Genomic DNA, 24,567 nt, shown 5'->3' with positions numbered 1-24,567 from the left:
CCGGACCCAGACAAATTGTAAAATAATAATAATAACAACAATAACAATAATAATGAATAAAAAGTTGTGACCAAGCGATTTTAACAGCTTATGTCTCTAAAAATATTAAACACCTTAAATAAACTATACAGTTATGGTAGGCTATGTTTTTGTTTCAATATTATGATACCAGGAACGTTAGCTGATGCCAGCACTATGCAGCATGAGCTGTCAAAGCTGCAAGCTCTGGGGGACTGGTGAGTGCTCGCGCTGCAGACTTAACGCTGCGATTGACAGAAGGAAAAAGCATGCGTTAGTTGAGAGGGGGAAGGAAAGAAAATTCATTCAGTTCGTGGTTCAAGAGAAGGATGGCGTGCTCGAAGAGGAGTGTTATGAATATGTGTGTGTGTTTGTGGAGAGTGTTTTTCCCGTGTACGTGTGTGTGCGAGAGTGTGTGAGTGTTTTCAGGTGTGAGCTGGCCTATTAGGTGGACCCCTTTCAACTTGTCATCTGATTGGCTGACCCAGAGACTCTTAGGTTTTAAAAGCTCTGCTCACCTTGAAGAAGCTTTCTTATCACCTGTGAGTACATGCAGCAGCAGCAGCAGGAGGAGGAGGAGGAGGAGGAGGAGGAGGAGGAGGAGCCGCCGCTGCCGCCGCCGCCACCGCCGCCGCCGCCGTCTTTGTTATATTTCGTAACAGCTGGAGAGCTTGTACTGTTCAGTTAAATCAGAGTGAGAATTGCTGTTGCTGTTGGAACCTGTGTTCTCCTGTTGTAAGTTAGGAGCTGAGGTAAGCCGCCTGTCATTTGTTTGTTGTCTGTTACATTAGAGTGGTTAGGGATGAGAGCTGTTTTGTTTGTTGTTTAAAGCTGGGAACTAACTCTGAAAATAAAACCTCTGAGCGGAAGTTCTTTTGAATTTGTGGTGCTGTTGTCCTTACGGTAGTGCCTTAAGTGTTCAGAGCATATTTATGTCAACTTCGGTTTCCTAGACCCCGGGCGTAACAAGGAGAAAGGTAGACAGAGAGAACCGAACATTTAAAGACAAGTGGATGGACTCATATGTTTATTCTGCCTCCACACAGCACTAAGCCCGTGTGCCTGATATGCTACGAGACGGTGGCACTTGTCAAAAGTAGCAAAGTGAAGAGATATTATTGAATGCACTTTAAGACCTATGTGGCCCCCTGCTGGACAATGTTTCAGGTTAATGTGGAAAAAAAATGACAATAAATACTGTTGAAATATTATTGAAATGTAGGCTACTTCATTTGATCTGAAAGTTCATTGTTTAGCAAACACACTGATACAAAGAGCTTAAAGTCTACTTCCATTGGCTAAAATGCCACTGAATCATAATGTAAACCCTGACTGCTGGCGAACATGCAGGCATACAGTAGGCCTATCGGTGAAATCAATGGCCATAAAAAAAATTACGATAGACCTCCAAATCCAAGCTTAAAGACTTTTTTTAAAACTGGACCCATTAGCATTTCAATTGGATACCCCTGCCCTATAGCACAGACGGCTTGAGTCAGTCTGTCGCCTCTTCTCAGCCTGCCCAGCAGACGAAAGCTGTGCCAAATGTGAGTATTAAGTACTAGTTTTGCCACAAACCGCTGAGAGAATCATTACCACCTCACTAACTTGGTCCTACCTTCTCTCTTCCAATCTTTATGTCTCTCTAACTCTCTCTTGCACTCTTTTTATAAAAGTTATGGGATACAAATATTTTGTGTCATATTTGTATCTTCTCTTTATGAGACCCACTCCTATGCATTGGCTGTATCTCTGACTGGTCTCAGGCCAGCCTCAGCTTAGGTGGTGAGTGTGAAAGTGAGAAAAGGAAGGCAAAGAACAGAGAATGGAGGGCAAAGATCAGTGTGTGGTCTTCTGGAGGACGTGGGGGAGAAGAACTCAAAGATCTGGAAGAGAAACTTGATTTATACTGAGACAAAATAAAAACTGGACCAAAACACTTGTTTACTTGTCCATCTCTTTTAGACTTCCTAGTCCTCTCGTTATTTTAAGGAACCGTACTAATCAATCTGTATCAACTAGATTTCAGATCTTTTGATACTGTCAAACCATGAGACCACGAAAGACCAAATGAAGTGTGCCCTCACTCTCCATCTTCGTGGTCCAAAGGCATGCAAATATCTGAGTCTCTCCATCTGAACCTCTCACATCCACTTAAACATGAGCGGTATTCTTCATGCCATTTGAAATGCACTTTAAGTATTTGTTCAGAAGTATTACAGTTGTTGAAAATTATAATTTAAAAAGTAAAAATGCTCCAGCAGCACAATAGTACATCGAACAACTTGGGGTTGTGGCCTTCATCAGGGTCAAGAAACGCACTACAGACATCATTTATATAAAAAGGTAGAGCTGTGAAAAGGGTAAAATAAAAAAAAAACATCATAAATTAAATAAACTTTAGACCAAAATATGTCAGCCATTAGATCACATGTGAAAGTACTGTAAGTTTAGAGGTCATGTGACTTGGAACCAGTAAGATGCAGACAGGTAGGCGCAGAGGAGAGGTGTTGTACCATATTTGATCATGAACATGTACCCAGCAGCAGGAAATGGTTCATGTTAAATCTCTCTTCAAAGAGATAGGAATAAAAGCAAGTTTTCAAAAAAAAGGAGGGTGAGGAAACAAGGAAGTATTGACTTAAAACAACTCGTAAAAACATCTAAAACCAATATAAAAAAAACGACAAAACAAGTCTCAACATAAAATCATTGAGAAAAGTTTAAATAATAAATCCAAAATGCTCCTGTCCTCTTATTTTATTGATATTGCCACCTCTTTACATTTTATCACTTTCAAACCTTGGAACAACAAATGTTAAAATGTCTTGCGACAGGACTGGTGATGCCATTCTTTTCAATGGCATTCCCATGTTCACCAATTCTGTTTTGGAGAGCGGGAAGTCAGTGCAGTTTTCACAAACTGAAACAGTTGCTGCTATAAGTTCCAGTGCTGGCATTCTGTGACCCCCTCTGTCTGCGTTTGTGGCTACAAATGCATCAGATTATGGCTTGGGTGGCGTGCTGACCCCAATACACCCAGATAGGACTGAACGCACTGCAGCATTCACGTTGCAGAGTCTCACTGCAGCGTACAGAAAATATTCAAAAGTAGAAAAAGAGGCTCTAGCCTGCGTGTGGGCTGTCGAGAAGTGGAGGTCGTATCTCTGGGGCCGGCGCTTCCCTCTAAGAACTGACCACGTTGCTTGCCACCAAATGGATTGGCCGGGCAGGCATGAGAGTGGCATGGTGGTCAGCTCAGTTGCTTTGCTGCACCAACTTACCTACCAGCTTAATGACAAATTGGCCAGGCCAGCACCTGCTTCACTACAGCCCGTTCAACTGCCTAGGAAGCCATTGGAGAAGGTGGGATTGGACATTGTTGGTCCTTTTAGAATGCCCGTGCCTCCTATAGGTTTGAAGTGACTTTGGTAGACTATCATAGCAAGTGGCCAGAGGTGGCATTTTCTCAGGTTGTCACTGCTGAAGTTGTCATCTTGTTTCTGCAGTTGTGGATTTTCTGGCAGGGCTGTGTAGCCAAGTCGGGGCCTGTTGGAGACTGGGCCTCCTCCTGCCTGAGTCTTGACACCTTCTTTCTCAGTAAAAGTCTCAAGAGCTTTCAGAGTCTGAGACTCAACTACGTTCTGATAGTAAAAGATACAAAGTTCAAATAAGCACTGGAGTCCAGCAAAGCTGAGTTCTGAGAGCTTTATTATCCTTGCGGAGTACAAAGCCTGACCTGTTCTACAGAAACAACTGAATAGATATAGACAATACATCTCTTTTTATACTATAAAATGGCAATAGGGATGTGGCGTCCACCACATCCTTTTTTCATCAATATATATTGATATCATTATTTGGTTTATAATAGAGTCGGTTTTGAGGGTTATTCAATGATACAGTTTTTATTGGAATCACAAGTCATATGCTCTTCATGGTAGGGAGTGGAACTAACCACATATTCAGCAGGGAAGGGATCCTAGTTATATTGTGGTTGATAATGGGCCACAGTTCCTCTCTAGTGTTTTTACTGATTTTCTTTTGGAGAGGGGAATATTTTACCTGTGCAGTAGTATCTACTACTACCCACAGTGCAACAGGGTGGTAGAAAGATGGAATGAGTGCTGAAGGAATGTATCCTAGCTGCAGAACAGATGCAGAAAATGTGTTGTGTTGGCCACTAGGTGGAATACAATTGGTAAGTTTGCCAATGGAAAAAAAAAGAGAAAAAAACAGGGAAGATGCATGTACACGGAGAGTACACCTCAGTTCGGCTAATAAAGTTGCCTGTGGAAAAGCAGTCTTTCCTCGCTGGTTATTCTGCTCCTGCCACCTCCAAACATAACAAAAGTCAGGATTTTATACTTTGGATACAGTGAATTTACTAACCCTGTAAATCCTTCGCTGGCAGTCCCTGAAAATGGCTGTAGGTCTTTGGCTATATACTCACTGATACATCTTGAGTGATGTTGCAAACACTTCCCATATCATCTTTTGGCCGTGCTGGCTTTTGCATCTTTGCAAGTCTTTTCAGGATGATTTGCCAAGTAGCTTCTCATATTACTCGTATTCCCTGTCATGTATATCATAGCAGTCCGTCAGCGAATGCATAAAGTTTTCGCCTTTCCTTCCTCTTTTTCCTTCTTCATTTCTTTACACTGGGAACCAAAATTTTTCCACGGGTCAGATTTACACTCACTTGAGCATCTGCAGTGTCTCTCATTTTCCCTTAATACTAAAGAGAAAGGAGCGCAAAAGATGGTGTACATGCAAGGGTTGACGGTAACTGTAGTTCCAACTCAAACAAAAAACTACACCATTTGACCGCAACACCTATAATTTGAAATGTATAGGTATTCCTATTCCTATGTCCATGGCAAAGTCAATACTTTTTTGTGATTGCAATAACATGAAATTGATGATCACGATACATCCCTAGAGGCAAAATTTTTATTACTAACTGTTAAATACCAATAAAACTTTTTGACTCAAGCTATTTAGTTGGGATGACCAGAGCTGTGACACAGATGTAGCAGCTAACATTACATAGAGGTTCTATTGATGTCTGAAAGAAAATAACCACAGCATATGAATGATGTTTTTGGACAGTTTATAGAATGTGTTTTTTTACAAGACATTCAACAACAACCCCAGAATGTTGTGGTTGTTTTTGTCAGATAAGCTTGGCAGAGTTCTTCCTTTTTTGGAGTGTAAAGGATCAAATTAGCACAGTTGGGAAAACTAAAATTGGATAGTGGCACTTACAAACTTACAAAAACTTAAATAATCAGCTGACAGTAAAATTAAACTTAAATTGGCTGAAATTAGAGGGCTATAGTTGTACCAGACCAACCCTTGACTTTATTTAACTGATTAAAGGTGCATTTTATTGCTTACGAATCAATTAACATTTTTAATGTTAAATCAATAATATGCTATTTCTTCTCTCTAATAATCTCCCCTCAACTGAAAGCCATTATCCTTCTCCCAGTGATACATTTTCCAATGACAAACTGACAATCAGCTGTCAGTAGTGGTCTGGCTTTTTCCTGTCATGAAACAGAGCTCACCATATCTATTACCTCTGCCCTCTTCAACCTTTGAGGCACAATGTCCCATGTTTTTACCTGAGAGGACATGGCTCCAGCATTAAGCAGCACATCCCTCTCTGTCTCTGCCAGGCCTGCTGGGACCTCTTAGGTGACAGTGTCAGTCGGGCTCAGGTTGAGGGCTTCCTCTAGCTAGCTGCTTGGCTGCCTGCCCGCCCCTCTTCCTCTGTGTTCAATGGACATTGATCCCCAGAAGCGACACTGTGTCCCAGGGAGGGGTAAGCAGATACACCTCGTTGCCTCCAACAATCATTCTGCCCCTGTAGGGACAGGTCGTGGTAAATTAATAGTGTGCTTGCAGCGACTAGATATTGTTAATGTATTTGGTATTGATAGAGTGAGATAACATGAGTAGCTTCAGCTTTACTTAACACAAAACATAAATCCTCCAAGGCCACTGAGGAGCAGCAGTATGGGCAGACAGTTATTTCAAGCTTTTAGCCAATGATTGTAGACAGAGACCCATTCATTTAAATCATCTAAATAACTGTCACAGCACTGTGAGGACAAGTTTATTGATCTCCCTCCCACCCTAAAATTAAAATGTTGAACAAATACAGTATTCTTTTAAATGCTTCACACAGCGTATGATTATTGTTTTCAGGACAGTTTTATTGGGAAGTACTTACAGCAATAGAAACAACACTTTGTAACTTTCTTCTCAAAATAATGACAACTTCTTATATTTTTACATCATAGAGATTCAAACCAACTATGTGCAAATATCATCTTTACTTAACCTGACTATAGTATATCTAGAATTATTTGACGGTAAAACCATTATTGAATAACCTGGTATTCATAAAAGGTGATTCTACCTCCAGTTTGTGGCATAATCCACTTGATTCTTCATAAGCTGTCCGGTTGCTACAGTACATACACACTTTGTAAGCCTACTTTGAACTTTGGGGTTTGAAAGGCTTTGGTGTACTGTCACACAGCTTATAAGGCTGATCTACGTTAAATTTGTTTTCAGATGAAAAAAGACCTTTGGGTCAGTACACAGCTGACTAACTTCATGAAACATAAACTATCTGATGGGTCCAGCCCAGTGTCCCTATGAAAGATGGCGAATTGATTCTATAAGTCATAATTCAGAAACAATTTATATTGCAGGTTATTGTGTTATTGTTAGCGATACCACTACGTATTTACATGAAAATGTCCTATATGCAGAAGGACTTGTGAGTCCAGGACTGGTCTATACAGCAATCAAAGAACTCACCTAAAAAGATGGTAGAGAGCGTCCTCATCAGATTTGATGGACACCCATAAGCAGTAAGCAGCTTGTCAGAAATCCAAATGCTATTCTTTATTAATCTTCACTTTGACATATTGACAGCGCTGCCATGGATCATCTGGCTAGTTCAAAGCTCTGTGGATCTGGTCCATGGCTAACAACTGCGAGCACAAGACTATATTACACTGCAAGTGGCATAATGTTGGATGTAGTCCCTTACTAACAAAACTATCAGTCTAAATGAACTGATCTCTGATCAGAACATTGACTTTTTATCTCTTTGTGAAACTTGACATCACATTGGTGGTTATCTCACAATAAATGAAGCTACTCTGGCAATCTACAAATAGATTGAAAAGGCATTCTGCCCCACCATGTCCACGAGGCAGTGATTTATATGGATACATCTGACTTTGTTGAATCCTCCTGACTTCCCATCTTTTGAATGTGGAGCTGCAAGATCTGTAATGCCTGGCGCTCTACTAGTCTCCATCTATAGACCACTTAGGGAAAGGTCAACTTGTATATCAGATTTTTCTGACCTTGAGCCCAACCTTCTCTAGGCTGGTGGTACTTGGTGCCTCCTGCCTTCTCATAACATATCATGTACAAGGACCAACCCATAAGCATGGCTGTATCCTTGATCTGGTCATCACTCGTGATATCTCAGTTACCAACACCCAGGTTATATAGCTTTGCATGTGCGACCATCACTTGGTGCTACTGAACACAGACGTCTTCTGCCTCCAGGACCAAGCACTTCATCATTTTCTGCAAGTCCAAAAATATTGACCATGATCAGCTCTCACCCACTCTCTCCTCTGCTCTGTCTCAGCCCAATACTGCCCTCTCACTAGAAGAGCAAATAGACTGATATAACAGACCTCAGCAGGAAGGCCTACACAGGTTTGCCCCTCAAAAAACTCAGATGGGGTCTTTTTGTTGCGTAACCCCTTGCTATACTGACTGGGTTAGAGTCCTTTAATCTGAGAGATAGAAAATTTAGTGCCAATTTAGGCAAACTGGATTAACTACCCATCAACCATCCCTGGCAGAACACCAGAAAACCTATTCCTCTGCCATGAGAGCTACCAGGATGTCATACTACTCCACTCCACTTTTGGTGAAGATTCACAGTCATCCAGGTCATGGCTTCTCTAATGTGCTGTGTCATAGTCAACTGTACTATTTTAGTTTGTTGAAGAATTGTTGCCTCTCATTCAAGAGGCTTCTTCAGTTCTAAGTCACTGGTAGGGACTGGCAGGCTTTTATGACTGCATGGATGTGACCCTCTTACAGGGTCACTTGTCACATGTGAGATCTGGCTTTCAGAGTTTTTGAGGTCACATGAGAGTTGTTGAAGTCGCATGACAGTGGGAATCTGATCCAACTGATATTGATGTGGGTCGTTAGGGCCAGGGCCTGAATGGGTGTTGAGTTTCCAAGTGAGGGTGCTCAGGACCATACTGTAAGTGGGGGACAGGTGGTGATGAATTCCATCAGGAATGGTCACTCCAGTTTGACATAGTTTCCTTAAGTCCTCCTTCAAACTATTTGTCTTCTCTGGCCAAGATGTGTACATCACTGTTCTCTAAAAGAATGTCCCTTCCCCTTCAGATGTAGATGGACAGTTAAACCACTGGACCACCAAAATAGTCATTCATATGTGCCCCATTCTAGTGCCCCCCCCCCCCCCCATCCCCTCATTGTTAAGGTATATGCTTCCGATGTTGGTGTGGGGGCAATCCTTTCCCAATCATCCCCTCAAGATGGGCTGCATCCAAGTGACTTTTTTGCTCATCGGTTGTCTCCCACAAAGAAATTATGATATCAGCAACTGAGAGTTGCTTGAATGAAGGAATGAACTGAAGGAATGGAGAAATTGGCTGGAGATGGCAGAAGCACTATTTGTTATTTGGATATACCACAAAAATCTGGAATACCTCAAGAAAGCCAAGCGCCTCAACTCTGGGCAAGCTTGGTGGGCCCTTTTCTTTTCCAATTTAAGTTTTATCTACTCTTATCATCCACGTTCAAAGAATAGAGAGCTTAGATGCCTTTTTTCGCCAGTTGGTCAATGACTCTCAAACAGAGCTGAAACTATTCTGCCTCAACAGTGCCTTAATGCTTCCGCCCTGCTCAACATTGAACAGACCGTGCAAGGAGCCCTCCACTACTATCCATCTCCTGGTATTAATGCGAAAGGAAGATTGCATGTTCCTGAACTTGAAAACACACAGGTTCAGGCAGATTTTGCTTACCACTCTTGCTAATCCTGCTGGACCTGAGTGCTGCCTTTGATACGCTATAAAATCGCCCACTCCCCCAAAACTCCACCCAGTCACTTAGTTAAGACAGCCTTAATCTACTTGGTGTCCTGTGCACAAAGCTGTCAGCAAAGGGTGACCAAGCTTTCTCCACTCTGGGTCTATGCCTGTGGAACCACCTGGCCTCAGACTCTCTAGCTGCTTTAAAAAAAACAAGCCTTCGAGGACTCATCGGTTCCACGTTGACTTTCATTTGTGTCCTGCAGTGGAAATCCCTTCTCCATTGTCAAGTCAAATCAACTGTTATTTGTATGGCACCAAGTCACAACAAAGGTTATCACATGACACCTAACAAATTGAGTAGTTCTAACACGTCCCCTTTTCAATTGATGTACACCCATCAATTCTCCAGGAGGATGTACAGCTTGAGACAGCAGCAAACAAAAACCAAGAACATTGAGCGGACCCACACTTAATGGGCAAGGCCATCTGCATTGTTGCATTGTTGAGTTGCTTTGTTTTGTGGGTTTCATGTTTGTTAAATTGTTGCACCTTCAGTATGAGTAGGAGGATTCTTGTCAGTGTTGGACTCTTAAGTGCAGAATTGTCTCATTATTTCCCTGCAGCTGGTAAGACACTACATAAGATTGTGAAGTTCATTATTTGGACAGCTCTACACGGAAGCAACACACCTGACTTCTTTATTGTCTAAATGTGTTGTGCATCTGTAGACTACTATATCTGCCTGTGTACAGGGTCTGTAGAGAAAGTTCTAGTGAGGGTAAATGTAAAGCAGTGTTTCCTGAATATCACCCATCCCTTTCCCCATCTGCCTCCAAGTAACACACTTTCTTTGAAGGAGAATGAAGGGGACATGAAGCTGCTTGCCTATTAATCAATGGGTGGAAATAACCTTTGTTTGAAAATTTCTTATAGTATGTTGGGTAGGATTGTTGCGCTGGTCTAAAAATATGTTGTGGTCATGTTGTATTCACACTCTGGCCTAAATAAGTACCACAGTGGTCAGCACTGAATGATGGCAACCAACACCTTTGATGGGCTTAGTCCAAGATAACAGTGATGCCTCTGCACACAGGTGGCTCTGAGAAAAAGCAGACAATCAGAGACCAGTAGCAAGCCCATGGATGCAAAGACAGCAGGTAGGAACTACAGCAGTGCAGGATCCCTTGATGTAGACACAAAGAATAGGACTAATGCAATCATTTGAGTTCATCCACATCATTCGTGGGCCAGCATGACCTTAGGAAGAGAAGCCATCTTGAAACCAAAGGGTTAACATTTCTGGCTGTGACCATGTTGAAGTGTCCTTGAACAAGATACCAAATGAAGTGTCCTTGAACAAGATACCAAACTCCTATTTGGTCCTGATGAGTAGGTTGGTGCCTTGCATAGTTTTCTGAGAACAAGAACTAATAACTAAACGGAGAGCCTAATTAGTTCATGGGAAAATACCTCGGAAGAAAAGCAGGCCAGAGTGACTGATAAAACATAAGACAATCTAAAAATGACAAATACAGAAAACCTAACTAAAATTCAAACTCCACAAATGACACAAGAAATAGGGTTAGCACATGAGGGCAGGGATGGCGCTGATAGGATGAGACTCTAAGAACAGGACTGTGGATGATGAGGATTGATGCACCAATGACACACAGGTGATCATACAAAAAATAGAAACAGACTTAGACAGTAAGTAACTTTGAGTAACAGGCACATGAGGTACATACATTTAGGATATAAAACAAGGAGCTGACAAGGGGTATGATCAAAACACAGAAAAAACACAACACCCCAAGGAAATAAAGAAACAACACGAAGTAACAAAGAAAAACTTACAAGGTAATAAGAAAACAAACATTGCCCCCTAAAGTTTGGCTCATTTGACTTGTGTTAGTGCTTTGCACAGCACTCAGGCACTGTATGCTTCTGTGGGATAGATATGACGTGGGCTTCAGAACGGTACACTTGCACATACAGAAGCATGAGCACAGACATGAGTGCACACAAATGAGGCAACAGTTTAAAGCAAAGTAGAAAGGCACTATATTAATATAGTCCATTTACATTTGGTACAAGTTTGCCTGCAGGATGAAATATGATTATCTTTGCTTCAGGTATTTTCCTCCAAAAACAAACCCTCCCATCACTTTGTGATTTTCCATTCCTAATACAGGAAATGTTGGATGAATGGTTTATTCACTTTTTCAGACATTATTGAACCACTACTTCCTGCCTCTTCTCCAAGCCATAGTGTGGAACATTTCATTATTAACATTATGGCTCAACTGCAGCCTCCTCCACCATTGCAGGACAGTAGTGAATATCTGGTCCACTGTCAGGCTCTGTATGCTTGTATGCAGGCCCGTAACTACCATTGAGGACACCCAGGTCATATCCTTGGTATTTTTTTCCCATGTTTTTTTTTTTTTAAACTCAAATGTTTAATAAATTTATGATAAAAATCCTTCTGACTTTGATTGATTGGTGGAAAATTCAGCAGCTATTCTCATTTGTTTATTCTGAAATTAAAGTCCACATAAGACAATCTTTTTTACCATCACCGTTTTAAAACGTAGCTGAACTATCCGACACTTGAAAGATTGTATCATATGACGCAGCCTCGCGAAAGTCAGCTAAGCACCACGGGATATAGCCTACGTTCTCGTCAAACTCCGCGCAGTCAGTTTTTTTGTCGGGTGGAATTTGAAAATGGAAGCAAGATGGAGAAGTCTACTCAAAAACAAACAAAACTCAGCTTTGGAAAGCCAACAGGCCAGGGGAAAAGAGAGAAGGAGGTGAGTTGCTTTCACTCGTGAGACGGTGCAGTATTTGGTTTTCCCTGTGTTCCCTGTGTTTCCCCTGTAGTGATGTAACTCCCCTGTGCGGGTGCCTCACCATTCATACTATGTCCTTGCATGGCAGCTAGGGATGCTTGATCAATGATCATTATAATCAGTGTAGTTTTTAATTAGCATTTCAAGCAACAGTTGTTCAAGCAACAACTGGCTAGATAGGATTTCGTTTTCCAGTTGGCACAAAAATCCTTTGAGAGAAGGTCGAGGATTTTTCATCTCATGACGTTGTTGGGAACCTCGACACGACTTGGGCTATTTGGCTAACTTAACTATATCACTATAACATGAACCCAAGAAGATGCTATATTATCACTCTCTCTCTCACTCACACATACATTCTCATTAACTCTCTCTCTCTCTCTCTCTCTCTCACTCACACTCACACTCACACACACACACACACACACCTGAAGGAGAGTCAACAGATTTGCACCCCAAACTGTTTCCCCGCTTTTCTTCTAACTGTGCCAAAAAAGCATGCAGTTCCTGACTGCTGTACAGAGCACTAACAACAGTCAAATGTACCAGACCTTAGGGGGCAACGTTTCTCTTATGACATCATTAGTTTCCATGTGTTACTTTTTGTTGTTCCTTGTTTTCCTTGGGGTCTGATTTGTTTTTTATGTGTTTTGATCATACCCTTTGCCAGTTCCTATTTTAAATCTATTTCCCTCATGTACCTCTTACTTTTATTTTCCCTTTTTTATTACCCAATCATAACCCAGAATTTCCACTGGGAACAGCTGCATCATATTCTGGCTGCGATGCATTTCCCATCGCTAAAGTTTGGCTTTGGTGTTTCGCCCATCCAGCTTTATTAACTTGCTTGGATTCTGCTAATTTTGTTGTCTCTTGGTCTTATATCATGTGCACATAGAGTCTGTGATTATATTGTGTCCTTTTCTGTCTGTTCTTGCAATCAGGAGTTTGCACATACTATTTTATTTTGAAATTCACTGGATTCACTATGCTGTTGCAACTTCCTGTCTTGTTCAATCTGCTCTGTGCAGGTTGATGCACTATTCAGCAAAAATAGACTCAGTAGACCGTCTTTTTAGGTTGCTTTTGAAGTACAGTTTTAAAAATTACTGAAAATTTTAAAATATTTGATTCGTCCAAATTGTGGCTGTGCAAACAGTTTGCTCAAGGAAATTTAATTTGAGATTTCTTTTTCAGGTATAACTGTTAAAACTGAAAGTATTATTATTATTATCAGTAGTAGTAGTAGTGGTTGTAGTAGCAGTAATGGTTTAACAGATAATATCACATCAGTACAGGGTTAGTAGTATACAGCTTTTAAAGATTATATTAAAATATTTTAACACATTCTTATAGCTCTGGTGTCTGTACTCAGCATCGGCAGGTAATCAGATAAAAGATGGAATCGGATAATAAGTTCAGGTAACAGAATTGGTAACAAGAAAGAAAAATTGCTATTGGAACATCCTGGAACATGCTTTGGATGCGCTGCCGTACCGCTAATAGCAATTTTAGCATTAAATATAATAGCGGCCATCAGCTGGGTTTGAGTCCCAGCCACCCCAGGTTCTCTGTGTGGAGCCAGCATGTTGTCCTTGTGCCTATGTGGGGTTTCCCTGGGTGCTCCAGTTTTTTCCACCATCAAAAACATTTAATGTTATCACTGTCAGTGCTCCTGGTCAAGAACTTTTTTCCTCAAGCGCTGCCTGTTCACTGCGCTTGAGAGGATAGAATAAAATGAATGTTGTTTTTTTTTTTATTGCAATATACATATAAAAATAAGGGGTCATTGTTTCAGAGCAACAGTCACTAAATGTAAGCTCCGTGGTGTCTGATATGACCTATCCTTGACCCCACACATTGTAACCCATTTGCTCAAGCAATCCAAAATCCCACAACACCCAAATGCAGTGATCACTTCCTGTGGTTGTCATATTTGTCTTAAGACTAATCTATCATAATGGTGAAAGGTAAAGGTATCAGGGGAAAACTAACTAATAAACAGGTAATATTGAATACAGCATTATGAACAGTAAGAGTCTATGAAAGATGTTATAGTAATGAAATTTAATTAGGCCTAAAATGAAGTTCTCCTGCAAGCGCGGCTGGAGGTGGATCAAGCATTGAGAAGAAATTACCCAGCAAATTACAGGATTGCGTCACATGTAACTAAAACGGCAATAGTGGATGCAAACAGAATATAGTATTTTCCATTTCCTGTAAGAATAAATTTGGTTTGGGTTAAGCAGGCAAGTCTACTATTTTCATACAGAGTATTGTTGGAGTATTGTTATAACCAAGTGTTCTGGGTGGATTGGAATGGAAAGAGACTCAGTACTCTGAAAAAAAAAAACAGGTGTGTAATGTCACCAACATAACAGAGTCAAAATTCACAAAGTGAAACTCAAAATCATACAAAAAAGTGCTAACCAAAAATTCGTAGTCAACAAAGTGCCAACAAAAGAGGCCAGGCAGGAAGCTGGCTGGTCACAGCAGACAAACTAAAAACCACAGGCAGCAGCAAGGCATACGACACTGGGGAAAAAAGTAAAAGTAAAAATTAGCTTGAGAACCAAAAATTCAGAGGAGGAAACATAAGGCGCAGTACAAGGACTGGGAAGAAAAAAAACGCACACTAGTGATTGAAGAAGTGGCAAGGGTTATTTGGCACAGGTAACTACCTTAAGAGGCTGAAATGATATGGCAGCGAAGCAAGGTCTAAGCTGGTGTTTTATGGCGCACTTAATTAGGGTGCATAGATGACAGGTTTGCATCAGCTGCCACCTGGGAAAGAGTTGACTAGCCACACTTCTTGCAGAGACAACCATTATGAGCGCCCTTGACACCCATGAACACTTCTCCAGGCTGTACCCCTCGGGGGCAGAGATGAGACCTTACCGAGGGGACAGCTGTGTCAGCTGGGGAATAATGGAGGCTTGAAACTATATAGCAACATGAAAGGAGACATACCCATGGCTGACCTGATCAGATGGCCCATGCATGGCAGTCGGGTGGACAAGGAGGCAGGGAGACGGGAGACAACGCAGGGAGTATTCCAGCTCTTGATTCACCTGTCTGGCCATTAGTCCGGGGATGATAGCCAGAAGAGAGGCTGGTAGTGGCCCCCAGAGCCTGACAACACTTTCCACACCTGGGAAGAGAACCAGGGGCCCCGGTCAGAACAGTAGTCAAAAAACATGAAAGACCAGAGTTTAGTCTCTAGAGCTGAGGGAAGTTTAGGCAACCACAATGGTAAGGATGGTTATATTACCTTCTGATGGTGGAAGACTGGTAAAGTCCACAGCTATGTGTGACCAGGGGCAATGATGTATGGGCAGAGACCGGAGGAGACCGGCTGGGCCCTGGTGTGATGCTTTGCTGTGGGCACAGACAGAGCAGTCTTCAATAAATTCCTGGGTGTCTGCTGCCATGGAAGACCACCAGAAACATTGTTGCAGCAGAGCAAGGGTCCCGTGAAAACCAGGATGACAGGCCACCTTCGAAAAGTGCCCCCACTGGAGGACGGCAGATCTCAAATCTGGGGGAGCAAATAGCTGGCACCGTGGGCATTCACAAGGCAAGGGTTGACCGTGCAGGGTCTCCTGCACTATCTTCCATCTGGCTGCTCCCACCAAACCTGAAGTTGGGATGATGGTCTCTTCAGCTGACTCCTCCACTGCTGGGGAAAACTGTCGGGAGAGAGCGTCGGGCTTGATGTCCCGGGACCCCGGGCATTAAGTTAGAGTGAAATTCAAGTGGCCCAGGAAAAGAGCCCATCAAGCCTGCTGTGAGTTTAGTCTGCGGGCAGAGCAAGGTAGGAAAGGTTCTTCACCCTCTAGCCAGTGTCACCACTCTTGGAGAGCATCACTGCAAGCAACTCGTTGTTCCCCACATCATAATTTCTCTCTGCTAGGATAAGCTGATGGGAGTAAAAGTCACATGGGTGGAGTTTCTAATCGGTGGGTGAGCACTGAGAGAGGAAAGCCCCTAGTCCAGAGTCAGGGGCATCCACCTCTGTGACAGACTGAAGATAGACTGATCGGATGAATGAGCATGGGGTGCACTGGAAAACAGTTGCTTTAGGTTCTCAAAGGCAGATTGAGCTGATTTTGACCACACAAAAGCCTGTTTTACAGAGGTCATCTGCTATTGCTTTTAATAAATAGCCTATAAAAACTGGCAAATCCAAGAAACCTTTCAAATTTCTTATGTGGAGGGCACAGGTCACTCTTGCACCTCCAGATTTCTCTGGGTCAGGTTTAAGTTGGCCCTACTTGATGATAAACCCCAAGAAACAGAGTGGAGACATAAAAACTCACACTTTTCTGTTTTAATAAAAAGCTTGTTCTCCTTTCATCCTTAGGGACTCATTCATGCAAAGTGCGTGACTTTAGACACACATTCTTGTCACGCAAATATCTCTGGAGCATCATCAGAGCGCGATCACACGCATATCATGTGAAACTACACAGCTGCGCCTTTACAGTGGTATCTATCACTTATTTTTGCATTCAAGTATTTGTTAGAAAATAATTTTTGAATTTGACTGAATGTAATCATAAATGCAGTTCACAAAATGCTGTGCGTTGATGTGTACTCCTTTTACTCTCATCTAAATAACTCACAAACCCTTCATCGGTCAGATATGGCACAAAATCAGCTTTTCAATGATATAAGACACATACATGTGCATCGAATGTATCTTTCTTTACAGCTAAACTGACAATAGACTGCAAAATAAATTGGCTTTTTGGTTTACTCCAGCCTTCAGCTATCAGGTTTCCCTCCTGTGGAACCGCCTCCCAGTTTCGGTCCGGGATGCAGACACCCTCTCTACCTTTAAGAGCAGAGTAAAGACCTTCCTTTTTGATCAGGCTTATAGTTGGGCTGCTTAGGCTGGCCCTTAGATATGCTGCTATAGGCTTAGACTGCCGGGGATCTCCCATGGTGCACTGGGCTTCTCTCTACTCCTCTCTGTCCTCCTATATTTGTCATACATAAATCATACTCATACATATTACTAACTCATCTTCTTCTCTGGAGCCTTCAGGCTCCCCTCATCCCAGATCCCAGGTGCTGCAGGAGGACCTGAAGAGGCTCAAGCTGCCACCCGTAGCTCCACCTGCTCACGTCCCCGTCTGTCCAACAGTCTCTTCCCTTTCTCTCTCTCTTTATCTCTGTCCCTCTTTCCTTCTGCATATCTGTCTTCCTCCATTATCTGTCTTTGTCTCTGCCCTGCTCTCCTGCTCTCTTTCCCCCCAACCGGTCAAAGCTGAAGGCCGTCCCCATTGAACCTGGATCTGCTCGACCTTCCTGCCTGTTAAAAGGAAGGTTTTCGTCGCCACTGTTGCAGGATGTGCTTGCTGATGGAGAACTGTTGGGTGTAAATTCATTGAGGGAGAGTGGTGATAACTTTTGTTGTGATTTGGCGCTGTATAAATAAAATTGAATTGAATTGAATATTTCACTCCTATTTGTCAATCGCATTATAGAGAAGAACATCATATCCTAACCGATTCCTAGGTTACCACGTTTTCCTCTGACAAACTACATCCATAATCTGGTTTTGATCACTTATAGGGTGTCCAGTATAAGCATGACATTGCGTCCTTTTCTGAATGATAGGGAAGATTGGTCTCTCAAACTTCCTCCAAGTCAACAAAAGAGCACAGGTAAATGGACTCAATTTTATATAGCGCTTTTCTACCTTAGCGGCACTCAAAGCGCTTTACAGTGTTGTCTCATTCACCATTCACACACACACACTGATGTGATGCACCAACCTACTCATCAGGAGCAATTATGGGTCCAGTATCTTGCTCAAGGACACTTCGACATGGTCACCAGGGTCGAGAATCGAACCAGCGACCTTTCGGTTGCTAGACAGCCAGTCTACCCCTGAGCCATGCCGCCCCAAGTGTACACATTTTGCAGATGGAGGCTACTGTGCATGTGCTGATCGGTTCAGGTCACTACAGGTCAGTGTTGGACACTGAAAAGACGTGCTTGGTAGAGCAGTGTACAATGTCAGAAAAAAAATACCTCCAAAGAAATATACTGCAGCTGAAGCGGCACAACTCATCTATGAAGAAGCCAGATATTCAAGATGTCCAATATAAGTATTGAAAGCAGTCTTCCATTTGTCCCCTTACAAATTCATATCAGGTGATAAGGGTTCCTTAGATCTAGCTTGGAAAAAAAATTATGGTATCGTGAAGTGGACCAAAAGCGGAGTCCATAAGGGGTAGAGGACATTTGTTTTTAACTGTAATCTCATTCAGTCCTGCATAGGCAATACAAGGGTGAAGACTCTTGTCTCTCTTTTCCACAAATAAAAAACCTCCCACTGGGGATGAGGAGGGGCAAATGAGGCCTACAGCCAGAGATTTGGTGATGTACTTTTCCATAGCTTGCTTCTCGGGGAGAGAGGTTATAGAGTCTTTTAGAGGGAAGAGGAGCCCAGGGGACCAAATCTATGGTGCGGTCACAAGGTTGGTGTGGGGGAGATTACCAGAGAGAATGAGTAAGATAGGGCGGTTAAATGGGTTTCTTGGGTCAGTTTTCCTCCATTGGCTCCGCTATTGGGCGTGTGGGGATGTTAGCCTGAGTAACCAGAATACAGTCCACAAAATTTTCATCAGCCCCACAATCCATTAATACCTGAACTGGTAGTGAGTCCTGGCCCAGGTGTAATGCACCTGTAACCAGGATCCATTTGGGCGAGTTGGAGGTCAACAAAGATTTGCTCATCAGTGCCCTCCTGCCAGCTACTGAGCTTGGTCTTTTGGCACCTCTGGGCATTGAGCGAGAAAGTGGCCCTTCTGTCTGCAGTAGAGAGTCAGTCAGTTGAGTCATCCGTCTTTGTCTTTCTTGTTGGGAGAGACCAGTCCAGCCGCGTTGCATGGGCTCATCAGGACTAAATGCACCCCGCGAACTGCAGTTGTCCAAAGACGAGGCAGCGAGAGGTTGAGGAGTCTCTGGAGACAAGTGGGGAGTCAGCAGGATAAGGTGGGATCTCTGCTTATGTGTTCTTTCCCTTCGTCGCTCTCCTAGCCAGTTATCTAATCATATGGCTAAATCAATGAGTGTGTCTGATGATGTAGTTTCATCCCCAACAGCCAACTCATCCTTAACTTCTTCTGAAAGACCCTGTAAAAACAGTCCCTACAGAGCTGCCTGATTCCATTCCGTTTCAGCTGCAAGAATGCAGAAAGAAACTGAGTAGTCGGCAACTGACTGATTACCCTGTTTTAGGGATCGGAGCTGACTGACTGTGATCATCCCATTAAAGGGAGAGAAGCAAACTTTCCACATCTCCTGCAAAAAAGCCTAAAATTCAGAACTCAGCATAGGATTATTTGTGGTTGGGGTTAGAGCCAAGCAGCTGCCCAATCAGACAGGAGACTCGAGACAAAAGCTACTCTGGAATTGTCTGAGGGATAAGTACACAGCTGTTGACTGAACTTAAGCAAGCATTGATGAAGGAATCAAGCACATGTACTGTCCCTAAGTCACCCGAGTATCTGGCTGGGATAGGGACGATCCCGTAGCAGCCTAAGATGAGAGAGCCTTCTTGTGCTTAGCAGCCTCTGCCGGGTCCATTCTGGCCAGATCGGCCTGTTACGACCAATTGTTCTGGGTGGACTGGAATGGCAAGAGACTGACGCAGTACTCTGAGAAAAAAAACAGGTGTTTAATGTCACCAGCATAACAGAGTCAAAATTCACAAAGTAAAATAAAAATTTGTAAAATAGTGCTGAACCAAAACTTCATAGTTAACAAAGTACCAATAATAGAGGCCAGGCAGGAAGCTGGCTGATCACAGCAGACAAACTAAAAACCACAGGCGGCAGCGAGGCATACAACACTGGGGACCAAAAGGAAAAGTAAAAATTAGCTTGGGAACAAAAAAGTTAGAGGGGGAAACTTCAGGCGCAGTCCAAGGACTGCAAAAAACAGAGCGCTAGTGATTCGAGAAGTGGCAAAGGTTAGTCAGCACAAGTAACTACTATGAGGATAAAACAATCTGGCAGCGATGCTGAGCCGGTGTTTTATGGAGCACTTGATTAAGGTGGATTGATAACAGGTGTGCATCAGCTGCCACCTGGGAAAGAGTTGACCAACCACACCTCCTGCCACACCCCCTGCACAGACAACAGGCACGAGGGAAAAAAAGGTAAGGGAGAACAACACAACATAGAACGCAGAAACAACCAGGCCATCACAAGTATTTCTTTTTGAGTTTAATTGTGTTAAATATGACAGAATCATGGCATGCAAGTACAACAGTAAAGCAGAAGAAGCCAGTTTCATGTCTAACATGGCATCAGTGAATGGATGCATACTGTATATGTAAAGGTTAAAGACAAGCAACATGGTGTTATTTCCCATACTTGCTTTGAACCAATATTTGCTCAAAGGCTTGTATGTCCATAGTCCTGATAGTGGTACTACAGCAGTTGCTTTAAGCTTAAACATTTTGGAGATTCATAGCAAATCAGCCATATTTGCTTTGAGGTGGTAGTGATTTTTGAAGTCCATCATTCTCAAGAACTTGTTGAACTTACTGTCTACCTCATTTTTTTCTTTTGACGATGCCAAACTTGGTGGACTGCATGTTCTGGCTGTGTGCCACAAAAGTTCCAGTTAGATTTTTGTTTGATCAAAATTAGAGCCAATACTGCCTTAAATTGTTTTACTGTTAACAATAATTTAAACGACTGCAAACTGTCACTAAATAAATCTTCAACAATCATGAAAAGACAAACTTTTAATTTCAGGTGGATGTAGTTTGAGTGTACGTATGCACATTTTGTATGTGAATTTCATTCAAATTTGATTAATGTGACTCCTATTTTTCAAAAAATAAAGTAATCTAAATTTTAAATCTCTGCTTAAAATACTATATGGGATTAATTTCATAATTTAAAAATAATTGTATTCACATGTGTTTTTTTTTAATTGAGCATCAACTTTTTAGGTTCAAATTAAACTTTAATGAATTAATTTAAACAAAAAAGCACTGAGACAATAATGTAGAAATTCCTCTCAGAATCGGCTTTAAATGTCAATGATATTTATCATATTTAGGACATTTGGCTGAAAAGCACAGGACAACATTCCTTTTAGCAGTGCTGTTGCTTACAAATCTGTTCATATCTCACAAAAGGCTCTAGAAGGAGAAAGTGTTCCACTCCAGTGCACAGAGAAAATCAGTCTCTCGTTTAATAGCTCTCGGCAATTTCAGACCACACAACGACAAGGGAATCAATTTTCCTGGTTAGGTTATAGATGGATTTTCTTCGCCCACTCTTTTCATAAGAAATAACTGAGATACGTTTTATGAATTATGAAGAAATCTTGAGCAGTGCTACTGAGGGCACGCTGCTATGCTGAAACCTAATGAATATACATTGAGAGAAAATTTCAAAAATTTGCATTTGCTGAACTTGCTGCACATTTATGGCCACAATTGGTTGCTTAGAGAGTAATCTAGCACATATTCATGTGTACTGAACATTAAATACTGAATAAATGTACTGTAATCCATCATGATTATTCACAATTTTACTTGGTGACGCTCCATCATGAAGACATGCTGAGTAGCCAGCTCGAGCCTGACCTCATGTGGTTGAGTTTGTATAGAGCACTTTAAGTTCATTGGCACTCTTAGGTTTTGTAGTTGGTGAAAACAGGATAGAAAGACACAATACAAAAAACAATCTCAGTTGATTGACCCAGTATCATTACTTTATCACAGTATTGGTCAGTTTCTTATTTTTACATTTCAATGATAAAATAATACTAAAAAATAATTACACACTTTTACTTTTTTTGTTCCATTGGTAGAGAAAAGTTATATGTAGCAGTTATATAGCTGTAAGTGTACCTTGCTGTGTAGTACAGCAAGGTACACTTACAGCTATATAACTACTGTCCTACAGTACAATATTCCTTAAAAATATTGGAGAATAGTACAGGCGCTATCACAGCAGTATCTCCATTTTGCTATCTTTTGCTGGGCCTTTTTTTTTTAATGGAGAAAACAAACTGAATTTAACCAAAACCATTATGGAAAACCTGCAACACAACCCAATCAATGGGCTTGCTTAACCAAGACTTAGAAAGTCACAAACCAAAAAAGTGCCATAGCAAGACAGCATATTACCCAAATATACCGTCATTTTGTAAAAGACAGTAGGGGGCCCTGGGTCAGAGGTTCAAGTAGGGTTGAAGTAAAAACTCATCCAAAATATGTGTTTTTCTTTTCAAGTACTCACAAATAGGTGCCTTGCACTCACAAAGATGATGTTTTTCCTCCTGTGCCTCTTCTTCTCCAGAATACAGAAAGTGCCTCTCACATATGTTTTAAGCTAATTACAATTTACAGCTAACAACAGCTACACTGACAAACCAACAGCAAAGCTGCCCCCTTCCCCCCCAAAAAACTGTTAAACCTTTAACAAGTATAACAAGACAAATAAGATTGTGCACTTGAGAGTGTGTAAACAGGCGTTTGTCTGTAGTTTTGTTGTAATTTTGTTGCTGTAGCTGTTGTTAGCTGTCAGTCACAGATAGCTCCAAGCTAAATATTCATGGCTGGCTCTTTCTGCATTCTGGAGATTTGTGAGTACTTGAAAAGTCAAAAAAACGTGTTTTTGGTAAAGTACGACTTTAAATTTCCCCATAGACTTTGACATCCTCTTTGACAACAGATCATGGCAGCAAGCGCGACAGTTATTATTCTTGACAGTCTTAAAATATTTCCCCCCTTGGTATAGTTACATGCTGCATGGCTGCTCACCAAGACACGCAAAAGTAAAGAAGAGGTGACACTGTCAGAGCTCATCACCACAATGCATGCAACACAAAACTTTGCACTGATCATTAATTATACTAATGAAGTCAAGATTGATCAGAAATGTCAACCTTCTTTACTTCTCATTATTTAACACACAGGGCCAAATATACTCAATGGCTTGAAACATCAGTGAGACATTATTGTCAGAGGAATAAACACATCTACATCAGCTGGTGAAACCTACCTTTACCTCAGGTGACATGTCAGAGTGATGGTAATTTTTGATAATGGCCAGCTGCTTACTGGCATCCCACATAACTTGGACTGATCATTATCCTCAAGCGTCAAATGAAGCACATAATGGCCTTAGTTTTGCAAGTATGGTAAAGAACGAGGCAGACAAATATCAATCAATGTGGGCCTTCATCCCACCAGTTCTTGATATACCTCAGCTTGATTATTATTATCCATATTATCCATCCATCCAGAGCCCATCCCGGCTAACACACACACACACACACACACTTACATATATATATATATATATATATATATATATATATATATATATATATATATATACACATACATATACACTGTATACACACACACACACACACACACACACACACACACACACACAGCATATATGTCCCAGACCAAACAATTATTTGACAAGAGAACAATAGTGCAACAGTGGCGGTCATTTTGCAGAGCACAAACCTTAAAATAAATATGATCACGAATTTAAATTCTGGCATGAATAAAACTAGGATTTGTAGGCTGGCTGTGCAGTGTTAACAGTTTTTAGCTATTTAACAAGGTTCCTATTTATACATGATGTTTATTATATTTGATATTTGTATTATTCTATTGACTTCACTTTTGCTTTATTGGTTTTGTGTCTGTAACTTAAAAATAAAGTGTAAATAAACAAATATAATAAATACTGTTAAGTACATTTGAGATGCAGGACTTAAATCAGAAATATGCTGTTGTTGTTTGTACATTGCTGTAGCCTCAAATTTCTTCAGTTCATCTTGAGTTCCTAAGCTGCAGTGGTTTAAACGAAGCGGGAGCAGCTGTCCAATTTAAGAACTGCACTTGTACAACACCACTGCTTTTAAAGTTTCATTGAGGAAGGCGTGATGAATGGTTGAATTTCAGGTGCGAAATAGAAATGCAATTTTTATTCCCCGTCAGTCAGGCCCGCGGTAGGCGGGACTGTGTTGCCATGACAATGACGTCAATGTTGGTGTCGAGTAACCAAAGGTCAAAATAAAGACAAGTGAATGAAAATGGAAGGAATCATAACAGGCTGGTCTGGATAGGACTCAGCGTGACCATATGAAGTTAAACTTCACACACATTAATGGCGAATGGACGCAGACTCTGTGTTATTTGGGATTAATCGTTTTGTTCCCTGGTAAGGAAACGTCAAACAGCAGAAGGTTAGGGTCACAGACAAGCTAGCAGTAGCTAGCAGCTACTACAGCGAGCTAGCTAGCCTAGGTCGTTGGCTAAAGCTAATGCTAACAGTTACTACATTCTTGTGTGTTTACTCTGGCTGAATGCCTGACAAAATAAAGTTACTTAAGACATTTCGCTAACTGTATAAATTCACTTACGACAGTTGACGCTTCTGAATGGAGGCTATATTGCTGTTAAAGTTAGCTTTTCCAGTGTTGCAGTCAGGATAGGACACAGTAGCTGGCCTTGTAAGTTAACTGTATGTTTACCAGCTGTGTTTCTTCAGTGGCGTTACACCGTTATA

The 24,567-nt window shown here is 41.6% G+C and overlaps 1 long non-coding RNA gene across 1 annotated transcript; it reads right to left on the bottom strand.

The window, feature by feature from the left end:
* Positions 1-5,248: 5,248 nt before the first annotated feature.
* On the bottom strand, positions 5,249-24,544 carry LOC147241184 (uncharacterized). Its single transcript, XR_015111262.1, has 4 exons — positions 24,422-24,544; positions 15,264-15,370; positions 14,963-15,143; positions 5,249-5,890 (listed from the first exon to the last, which is right to left on the bottom strand). It is a non-coding gene; the product is annotated as an uncharacterized LOC147241184 (long non-coding RNA).
* Positions 24,545-24,567: the final 23 nt, after the last annotated feature.

The sequence above is a fragment of the Aulostomus chinensis genome, chromosome 22, assembly GCF_037954235.1.
Source record: "Aulostomus chinensis isolate RoL2024-O1b breed Wild chromosome 22, RoL_Achi_v1.0, whole genome shotgun sequence".
In the NCBI taxonomy this organism is placed as follows: Eukaryota; Metazoa; Chordata; class Actinopteri; order Syngnathiformes; family Aulostomidae; genus Aulostomus; species Aulostomus chinensis.
This window is presented reverse-complemented; position numbering and strand designations above follow the sequence as displayed.